At 42.5% G+C, this 11571-nt stretch overlaps 1 pseudogene; it reads left to right on the forward strand.

The window, feature by feature from the left end:
- Positions 1-5411: 5411 nt before the first annotated feature.
- On the forward strand, positions 5412-6523 carry LOC121754271 (annotated as a pseudogene).
- Positions 6524-11571: the final 5048 nt, after the last annotated feature.

Below are 11571 nucleotides of genomic sequence, written 5' to 3' on the forward strand. Positions count from 1 at the left end.
TTTAATATTTTAAAATTATTTGTGTGGGGCAGCAGGGCCCTGCTGTGATTTGTGCACAGCAGGGGATCCTCTCCCAACAAATTCATAACTTAATAGTCAACTGATTATGAATTAAATATACTAGTATAAGATAATAGTATTTCCAAATAATATGGAAAAAAACTAATCAAAATTTAAAATAATTAATGGGAAAGCATCTTCCACACTTACGCTAAAATACAAGAGGATAAATGATTGATTAGGAATGGGATAAACAAATAAAAAAGTTAGCTACTTGCAAATAGCTGCCATTAATAGAACATTAATAAATCATTTTGCAAATTTCAATAGCACAATTTATACGATCGCCACACCTAATCCAGCATAATTATAACGAGAAGAGACTTTTCGTTAAATAATTATAATCGAAAATCTGTCATTAATTTGTTAACGGCCAATGAGAACCATCATAATAATAGTATGGTTTAATTAAGCATATAAATTTTTAAGACCGGCTACATGTCCGATGTGATTTGTCGGAAGCCTTTGAAAATAGACTCGCTATATCACCTTAAGACCCTAGCTTGCATCTCTATTCATGATTGGACTTATGAGGGCTCAAACTTGGAGACAATGACTCGTTTCCGAAAATTGGACATCGAAAAAGTCGATGAAAACTAGGATGCATGCAAGCTCTTTGAATAACTGTCTAGGTTCAATAGTCTTGATCACCTTATCTTGAGAGGGTTTCATTTCAGAAGCATGCCTTATTTGGACGAGATTGGTGTTTTTGACATACTCGATACAATCAAACTCGATGGGCTCCTATCGAAGCTACAAATTGCAGATAATTTCCCTCGGTTTAGAGTTGTCAACTGAGTCGGGCTGGCCCAGCCCAGCTCGGCACAGGCCCGGTATGGGCCGGCCCAAGCCCGGCTCGTTAGAGAAATGGAACGGGCTCGGGCTGGGCTTGTTGAGTGTAACGGGCTCTATTTGGGCCTATTTGTAAACCAGGACCGGCCCAGGACCAGGCCCGCTAGCAGCCCAGCCCGAGCCCAGGCCCAGCCCAGCCCAGCCCAGCTTCAACCCACTCCTATAAATACATGTAATTGTATTCCCTATGGAAACTCCAGCTTAGTTTTGCTGCATCGGAAAAACATACATACATAGAAATATTCCCTAAGAAAATACATCGTTTACACCGGAAAACGGGAATCCACACAGCAATTGAAAAGAATTAACTACATACATTAAGAAATCAGCGAATGTATTAAACGGAGTAAGGCTAGGGCAACCCTGTTAGTCCAATTTATAAATATAGTGATCGCAATTGAGAAAGAGATATGGAGAGGAACGGACTGTGGCAGGCGCAATGTAAGAGAGACGAGACATCAAACCAGACGGTGTCCTTTCCGGAAGGGATGGAAGAGCTTAACAGTGCTTTCGCGTCCCCTCCTCCGTCGGCTTCAGCCATAATCAAACTCATCCCTTTTCAGTATCCCGTTTCGTGAGTTCGTGTGCGTGTGATAAAGAGAGTGGAAGAGAGATTCTAACTCAGACCGGCCCAACCCAGCTCGGCCCGGCCCAGCTCGGCCCACTGACCAAGTGGGTCTGGGCTGGGCTGGGTTGAGATATATGAAAATAAGCCCGGCCCGGCACAGCTCGTTTCAGACCCTGGTCCTGGGCCGAGCTGGGCCTCAACACCCTCGGGCCTCGTCGGGCCTGGGCCGAGCTGGGCTAGCCCGGCCCAGTTGACAACTCTACCTCGGTTCAAATACATGTCTTGACGAAGACCTCCTGCCAATACTAGAGAAGTTGCCCTGCCTACGACGCCGCAAATTGCAAAATGCATACATTGGTCGAGAAATGGTGATCATCGACTGCGGCTTTTTCCGGCTTGAAATTCTACACATGAAGGAGTTGTGGAATCTTAGAAAAGTACAAGTAGGAGAAGATGCAGCATGGAGTAACTGCCCGCATCTGGAGATCCTCACAGAAACGTTGATGAAGAAATTGAAGAAGTATAAGATGGTAACAACGAAATGTATTGTAACAAAGATCGGAAATATAGTGAAGGTGGATGTCACTCGATGACTTTAAGCCGATATAGTTTGTGCTGGAATCGTATGCCCGGTCAAAGGACTTTGACCAATAATACTTCCAACGAAACATTTAATTTTGTGAAATTAAATGATATAGCGTTGATATACGTTCGGAGTAGATGACTGTGGTATATTCATTTTCTCAAATTCGATTTCCGGTGAATGAGAAATAATGGATTAAAATCATGCAAAATTGAGAGCTATTAAATTGAACTATGAGAGAACTCATGAGATTAATTAAGTGAGTTAATTATCCCACATTGAAAGTAACAAGCTTATTAAATAAGTATTTAATAAGTAGGATTATTACATGTAATAATTCTAGTTGACTAAGATGGGTTGTAGAGCCCACACGCGTGCACACGCAAGCCGCGAGCCTCGAGCCCATGCTCGTGTCCTTGGACTTAAATCTTGGCAGTTAGTCTTTGGGTGGTCTTTGGGCCTGGTCGTGGGGCTCGGTGCTTGGGTTCGACCCAAGACTCGTTGGTCTAGTTCTTTTTTAGAGCACCAACGTTTCCACGTCAGCGAGCCAGGCGGGATGACACCTCGTCAGTCTGACGCGGTAAAGCCTACATGGCTGACACGTGACGAAGTCCACGACGCGCCGCGTGTCCCAATACGTCCGTCCAGCATCAGCCTCTCCAGCTCCGTAACGGTTTGTAACGCTCGACGGTTACTGACTCACCATGATGACAACCATCATGGCTGTTGACCCCCTGCAGTGGACTGAGCCTATAAATAGGCTAGTCATTCCATGCATCATTCCACACAACATTCAAAAAGCATTCTGCATCCTAAGCTCTCTCTCTGCATTGTCTTTCTGTCGAAGCTCCGCCCTCTCCATCCAGTTCGTCGGAGCTCTGCTGATAGAGGTGCTGCTTCACCAGAGACGTAGCCTTTTTATCTTTGGGGACGAAACGCCAATCCGAGAGCACTACCGGGGCGTATCTCGTCTTGCGGAAAGAGTACTCCTCGACTCGGCTAACTACTGTTCACGGTTTATCTGTGTCGAATTTTACATTGTAATTCAGTTTCAGTTTTCCATTCTGTATTCCTTCTTTTGAGTTGTATTACGCTCGGTTTATATCTTGTAATTTCAGAAACCAACCGTTTATTTGTTGGCATTTGGATGAGGTGTATTTTTTTCTCGCTTTCCTATGTTGGCCTTATTATTTGTGTGTTTGGCTAACTTTATTTTTTATTTTCACCAACAAATCAGACTAATTTTTCGGCTCTTAGTTTATCAAAGTACTTTTTCTACGAGGCCGATGAAAGATTATTGATGAGCTTAGAAGGTATAAAACATTGGCCCATTGGTCAATGGTTTGCGGCTATAAAGTTTGGGTAGTTTTCCAAAATTTATTTTTTATTTTAGAGTAAAGGCCAAAATTGGTCCTGAACATATAGCCATTTTACGATTTTGGTCCTAAACATTATCTTTTAGATTTTTTGGTCCTGCACATATGGACATTTGATCATTTTGGTCCTGCACATATGGAAATTTGATCATTTTGGTCCTCCGTCAACATTTTCGTTAAAAACTAACGGTCAACATTATCTTTTGGATTTTTTGGTCCTGCACATATGGATATTTGATCATTTTGGTCCTGCACATATGGAATTTTGATCATTTTGGTCCTCCGTCAACATTTTCGTTAAAAACTAACGGTCAACGGCCGATTTTTGACTAAAACAATGGGTTGGGTCGGGTCGTGTTTGGGTCGGGTTTGGGTTACACGTTAAGAAAAAAAATAATTATTTTTTATTAATTAAAAAATTATAAAACTTTAATTTTTAGTTATTTTTGTTGATTAAAAATATTATAACGACTAAAACATGATGTTATTATACAATTTAAACATGATATTACACGATAAAATAAAAAATTACCAAATTAAAATAATCATTTTTTAATCAAAACAATAAAATTAAAGTATACTAATATTAAATCTATATAATAAAATTAAATAATTAAAAAAATATTTTTAATAAAATCTAAGCATAATATTTTCTTCAAATTCATGAAAAAATCAATTAAAAAATACTATACTTTAATTTTATTAATTAAAAAATATTAATTAATTTTTTAAGAATATTATGCTTAGATTTTAACGAAAATATTATGCTTAGATTTTAAGAAAATATTATTTTTTTCTTAACGTGTAACCCAAACACGACCCGACCCAAACACGACCCGACCCAACCCATTGTTTTAGTGAAAAATCGGCCGTTGACCGTTAGTTTTTAACGAAAATATTGACGGAGGACCAAAATGATCAAAATTCCATATGTGCAGGACCAAAATGATCAAATGTCCATATGTGCAGGACCAAAAAATCCAAAAGATAATGTTGACCGTTAGTTTTTAACGGAAATATTGACGGAGGACCAAAATGATCAAATGTCCATATGTGCAGGACCAAAAAATCCAAAAGATAATGTTTAGGACCAAAATCGTAAAATGGCTATATGTTCAGGACCAATTTTGGCCTTTATTCTTTATTTTATTTTGACAAGCAGAAAAAGTGAATTTGTAAGATACGGAGTATATGTCAGATGATAGAAATCATGTAGGGCACTTTGATGCACACAAATCCATTATACAAATACGCCTCTTTAAATGGGCTTTCAACATTGGGCCATCAATACCAAGTATTGTTGGAAAATTGGGACATACAGTATATAATTATGGAGCCCAAGCTGTGGGATTTAAGATCTCAAATCTCAATAACTTTGTGTAGCCAAGCTGAGTGCCACATAGTAATTTGTATTAGTACTACAATATCCTTTATATTCCACAAGATATGGTCTAATATTTATTTTAATAAAACTAAAATACAAATTTAATACTAATATTATGATTAATTGCTGTAATCATAAGTGATTATTTAAGTTATAGATCATAATTAAAATATAAACAACACCTTTCATAGTTAAAAATTAATAAAACTATAAGTATAAAGGTTGGGCAAGTATTTTTCACTGTCAGTGTTATCATTCTAATCCTGAACCGAAAAATTCATTATTACTACTAACATAAAATTGATCTCAATTCTCAACCACTCAAATTATGCATAATTTCAGTAATGACAATCAACCCATATTTATGTCATATTTCAACTTAATTAATGGTTCCAACTCTCCCAATATTTGGCCAATAGTTAATGAAACCGAAATGGCGCATTAAAGCTACAATTGTACTTTTCCTAAAATCTATCACATGATTTTATCGACGAATCACATTAAAATTCACGATTTTTCGAAATAACAACCATTCCATTATACTATAAATGTAAAGCATATGCTCACTCCCATAGTAAACCAAGCAATATGGAAAGCAAGAGAGCCGAGCTCATCTTCATCCCATCTCCGGGGCTAAGCCACCTCCTCGTCTCCACCGTGGAGACGGCCAAGCTCCTCCTCCACCACCACCCCCGCCTCGCCGTCACCCCCAAACCCTCCGACGACGCCAAAACCGCCGCCTTCATCCAAAACACCTCCTCCTCCCACTCCTCCCGCCTCAAATTCATCAACCTCTCCCCGAAACAACCCCTCAATCACATCTTCTTCGATACCATCGACAATCAAGACTCCAACATCAGAGACACCGTTTCTAATCTCATCCAAAACTCCCCCAATTCCCAATTCGCCGGCTTCGTGCTCGACATTTTCGGCACCAAGTTCATCGACGTCGCCGTAGAGTTTGGTCTCCCTTCCTACCTCTTCTTCACCGCCTCCGCCTCCGCCTCCGCCCTCGGCCTTTTTCAACACCTCGTCGCGCTGAAATTCGACTAAGGACAGGATATAAGCCGGTTCAAGAACTCCGGCGATGAGATTCCGGTGCCGGCGACGGTTTTTCCGGAGGTTTTCTTAGATGAGAATTTGGGGCAGGATGTTTTCTTTGATCATATCAGGAGGATTTCTGAGGTGAAAGGGATTATGGTGAACACATTTTATGAGATGGAGAGTTATGCGATCGAGGCTCTTCTTTCCGATGAGAAGCTTCCGGATGTTTATCCGGTGGGCCCGGTTCTGGCCGTGAGAGGCTCCAGCGAGCAGACCTCGAGAAATGGCTGGATGATCAGCCTTCGGGGTCGGAGCCGGGAACGGCGATGGGGTTGCGACGGCCGAGGATGATGTCGCCGTAGCCTTACCCTTGGCCTTCGCAGCCTTGACGCCTATGGGACGCAGGGAGGACATCGGTGTGCCGGTACTATCGTCCTCCATGTACGTCCGGTTGAGGTCTACCGGACGATTCCCGCAGTCGCTGCTCGTGCCACCACCAGCTTCGGTGGCCTTCGACCTCTTTCCCCCCGGTGTGCACAATCCCGCCTTGGAACTTCTACTTGTCCCTCAAGAGCGCCCAGATGGCCTCGTGCTTGAACTCGCCGTACAGGGATTGGTACGACAACAGCGCTTTGGAGCGCACGTCGCTCAAGCTCTCGCCGCTCCCCTGCCCCCGCGCGCACTTCTCGTACTCCGACGAGAACAGGTTGATTTGCTTCTTCACCTGGTCCCAGTGCTTGCGGAGCTGCTCCCGTTGGCGCTTGTACGCTCTCGGCAGCTTCGCCTCATTGTAGCGCTCGGCGATGCGCTCCCAGTACGCGATCTGCCTTTGGTTGTTCGCGAATATCGGATCCTCCGATATATCCACCCAACACCTCGCCAATATGAGGGTTTCATCCGGCTGGTAGTTTGTACGGCCGGGTGCGTACTTTTCACATACTTCCGGAGGTGGCAACTTGTACGCGCGATGCCGGGTCCGCTTCTTTTTGGCGGGTGCGGCGGATGGGGTGGCGTCGGCGGCGGCCCCGGCGGCGGCGCGGCGGGAGGGGGCGACGGGTCGGTTTGGTGACGGCTCCATGTCAGACAAATCGTACGATTCCGTGCTGAATTCGGGATCGTACTGCGTGTTGGCGGCGAATGATTGATATTCGCCGGGTTCTATACCCGGCCAACGCGCCTCACCACTGAACATCGGATTGTTGGGACTTGATGAATCCATTTCGTAGTAATAAAAAATGTGAGTTTCGAGAGTGGAATCGCGAAATGAAATGTTAAAAATGAAGGGTATTTATAAAAAAAATGAAACCGCGTGTCATCGTCCGCGGAGCCCACAATGCGGCGGACGATAGCCTATCGTCCGCGCCAACGTCCGCCGCTCCCACAATGGCGCGGACGATAGGCTATCGTCCCCGCTATACGCCGCGGACGATGTATCGGCCATGAGCATTGGGCGCGCCATCGGGCGCCCCATTGTGGGTGCTCTAAGGAAACCGGGAGGGTGATCAGGTGGGCCCCGCATGTAGAGAGTGTGTGGTCTGTGGTGCATACGACTACTTTCCCACTTTACGTGGAGCAACAATTGAATGCGTTTTTTCTGGTTAGGGAGTTGGGGGTGGCGGAGGCGGAGGCGATTGTGATAGGCTATAAGATGGATTTGACGGGGGAAAGGCCGTCGGAGGTGATCGAGGAGGCGATACGGCGGTTGATGGTGGGGGAGGGGGTGAGGGGGAGGGTTGAGGAGATGAGGAGGAAGGCTAGGTCGGCATTGGTGGAAGGTGGATCTTCTTACAATGCTCAAAGACTTTTTGTTGAAGAGGTTATGAGAAATATTGGATAGATTGTTAGTTTTGTTTAGCTTGATTTCCTGCTTGAGTTCAAATTCTTGTGTGATGCAATCAATAATGTGTGATTTGTTGTACATGTTCAAGATTCATCAATCGTTGTTTGGATTTTCTTTGGAATTATAATCTCTATGTCATTTAATAGTATATACTAAGTAGAATGTTGTAATTCGTAAAATTATTTACTATTTGAATTTTGATTGATATATATATATATATATATATAATAAAAAAAAAGGTCTATAAGATTTGTACTTTTATTGATATGATATAATTAAAGTTAAATTTAAGTGGACATGGGCCATGTCTACTTGTGTTCATCAATATTCTGACAATTCTCATATGCATAATCAGTTTCACGTCTATATTATTTACATATGAAAAATACTAGATTGTCCATACCTTCAACAGATATTACAAAGTTATCCATCAATAAATATAAAGTAGTAAAATTGTTAATGATATAAAAATACTATCATTAATGATGATAAAATAAAGTAATTTTAAATAAAAGTTCCTTCGTTTAACTCAATTTCTATGTGATTTCTTTTATTATTGAAAGCTCGAGAGTATTCATTGATGGACATACTAGTTTGCAGGGATTGAAACTCTGGCTATTTAATTGAAAATGGATGAGTCTAATTTCACTCAATAATAGTACCCTTTAATTTAACTTAGTTAAATGGACTCATTTTCCATACACCAACACGTGTCTATGTTTTGTTAATTAAAGGTGGAGCATGTGGGGTGACTGTGAGTCTGTGAGGTATGGTCCATTTCTTACAAATATAGATTTTAGTTTTTTGATTTGTGGCTCAATTATTGCGAGGTTGAAACGTCAAACGTGTATGATATCAATTCTTCTAGAACTAGAAAAATAATGGAGTGGTGTATCTGTATTATTTTGTTTTATTTTACTTTTTTTCGGTGTAAAAATATTAAATCCTCGTTCTAGAAGAATGTGGCGGCGATAGATTTGACCAAGTCTATTTATTACAACTTCCCACCCACGTCTGTAGTAACTAGTACTAAGATGTATCATTTCATATCGATATATTCCCTCCATCCCACTACTATGTGGTGAATTTTTTTAGGTACTGAATTTAAGAAAATGATATATGTTGAGTTAAAGTATAGAAACTAAAGTACGAGAGAAGAAAAAGTAAGAGAAATAAAGAGAGAATAAAGTAAGAAAGTTTTAAAGTTTTATTTTTTTTGTTAAAAAGAGAAATTGATTACTTGTAGTGGAACAACTCAAAATGGAAGGTTGATTACTTATGGTGGGATGGAGGGAGTATATTTTATCAGATATGAAACGTGAAACGTGAGAAGGAAAAAATGTATAATAGCCAATTTTATATTTCATTTCAAATTTTATAGAATTAATTAGAATTTAATCAAATTTTATAAGTCCATCTGTAGTAGATGGATTTCTTTTTGGCACGAGATTTAAGAAAAGTTGTGTTAAGTGAGTTAATTAAAAGACTAATAAAGTAGAAAAGAAAAAAGGTAAAGAGATGAAGAGAGAATAAAGTAAGGGGGAGTAAAGTAAGAGAAGAAAAGTTGTTGCTTTTTGCCAAAAAAGAAAACGATTCAGCTACATTGGGACAACCCAAAAAGGAATAAGTCTCAGCTACAGATGGACGGAGGGAGTATTATTTACGATTGGATTGAGGTTGGAAACATGAAGAATTCAAAAAACAGAATGTTATAAATGACACATAAAAAAATAATAAATAAAGACAAAAAGACAACAAGATACTAACGTGAAAAAACCCATGATGGTAATAAACCATGGCCATTAGAATATAAGAGCATTAGCAATGGGGCGCCCTAAGGCGCGCCATAAGGCGCGCCACGTCAGCAGTTTTATCCTCCTACCTCCCCACCTGCAGTGGGGCGCCCTAAGGCGCGCCACATCATCATTTTATTGTTTTGTTTAATTAATTTAACTGTTTTCAAATAACAAGTAAATAAAAAACGGTCTAAATAACAAACGGCGAAGTTTTAATAAAAAAAAGTTACATCATTGAACTAATAAAAAAAAACTAAGTCGGACCAATTCCCAACTTCCGACGCAGCTCATCGAGTAACGCCCGGAGATATTCGGCTTCGTCGGGGTCGGTACACTTCTTGAGGGCCCTGTGCGTCTGCAACATCGTCCTTGCCATCGACGTTGTTGCTAACGACTCAAACGCGGTGGCCGTCTGGGTCGAGAGCTCTACCGGGACCGGAGCTTTGGTTGCAGCGGTCGACGATGAGGTCGCGGTCGCCTTCCCCTTGGCCTTCACAGCCTTGACGCCGGGAGGACGCCGAAAGGATACTGGTGTGCCGGAACTCCCTTTATCCACGTACGTCCGGTTGAGGTCAACCGGGTGACTGCCGCTGCCGCTGCCGCTGCCGCTGCCGCTGCCGCTGCTCGTGTAGTCACCAACTTCGGTGACCTTCGTCCTCTTCAGCGCACCAGTGTGAAGAATTCCACCTTGGAACTTCTGCTTCTCCCTCAAGAGCGCCCAAATGGCCTCGTGCTTGAAATTGCCGAACATCGACCGGTACGACAACATCGCTTCAGTGCGCACGTCGCTCGCGCTCTCACCGCTCACCTGTGACTGCGTGAACTTCTTGAACTCCGCCGCGTACAAGTTCACTTGCTTCTTGACTTGATCCCAGTGCTTGCGGAGTTGCTCACACTTGCGCTTGTACGCGGTCGGCGGCTTGACCGAATTGTAGAGGTCCGCGGCTTGACCGAATTGTAGAGGTCCGCGATGCGTTCCCAATACGCGATCTGTCGCTGGTTGTTCGCGAATATCGGATCTTCCGAAATATCTACCCAACACCGGGCCAAAGTGAGAGTTTCGTCGTCGTTGTAGTTCGTACGGCCGGGGGCGTACTCATCACAATCACCGGGAGGCGGCAACTTCTGCGCCGCTGCCGGTTCCGCTTCTTTCTGGCTGGGGCGGAAGCGGTCGCGGCGGGGTCGGGATCGGCCGCTGCGGTTGGGCGGTGCGGAGACGGCTCCATGTCAGACAACCCATACGATTCCGTACTAAAATCGGGATCGTAATGGGTGTTGGTGTCGAACGAACGATAATCGCAGGGTTCTGTACCCGGCCAATGCGCCCATGCGCTAAACGTAGGACTATTGGGGCTTGAATCCATTTCGTAGTAATTATGTAAATGTAAGTTTCGAAAATGAAATCGCGTGAAATGAAATGTTACAAATGAACGGTATTTATAAAAAAATGAAACCGCGTGCCATCGTCCGCGGTCGATCGTCCGCGACCTCCACAATGGGGCGGACGATGGCGCGGACGATGGCCATCGTCTGCGCTTTCCTCTGCGACCGAAGTATAGGGCGCGACTATCGTCCGTGCCCTACGGCGCGCACCCGTAATAGATGCGGACGATGGATGGCGCGGACGATGCGCGCCATCGGGCGTGCCATCGTCCGCCCATTGCGGATGCTCTAATCAAATAATAGAGAATCATTAGTAGAGAAGATACCAAGCAAATCAGGAAAACAAAAATGACTTAACCTTAATCATCTTATAGGATTCAATACATAACTTCAAGGGATTCATGGCATGGCATAATGACATTATAATTTGGCTTCTTAACAAGGTGACAAGGATCGTAAATTAAAATATAGTCGAACAGAATGAAAAAGATTGATAACAGAATGAAAAAGATCATCGTCAATGTTAAAAAGCAAATGTAGTGCGACGACTGTAGCTAATAATAGGCAGCGAACAAAAGTTAACAATAAATTTGGGACGAAATTATTGTATCGTGCGATAAACTATGCTACTAAAGCTTCAATAACCAAATTTAATACTAGTAGAACTTTCGATTCTCATGAGATT

Source organism: Salvia splendens, chromosome 11, assembly GCF_004379255.2.
Source record: "Salvia splendens isolate huo1 chromosome 11, SspV2, whole genome shotgun sequence".
Taxonomy (NCBI): Eukaryota; Viridiplantae; Streptophyta; class Magnoliopsida; order Lamiales; family Lamiaceae; genus Salvia; species Salvia splendens.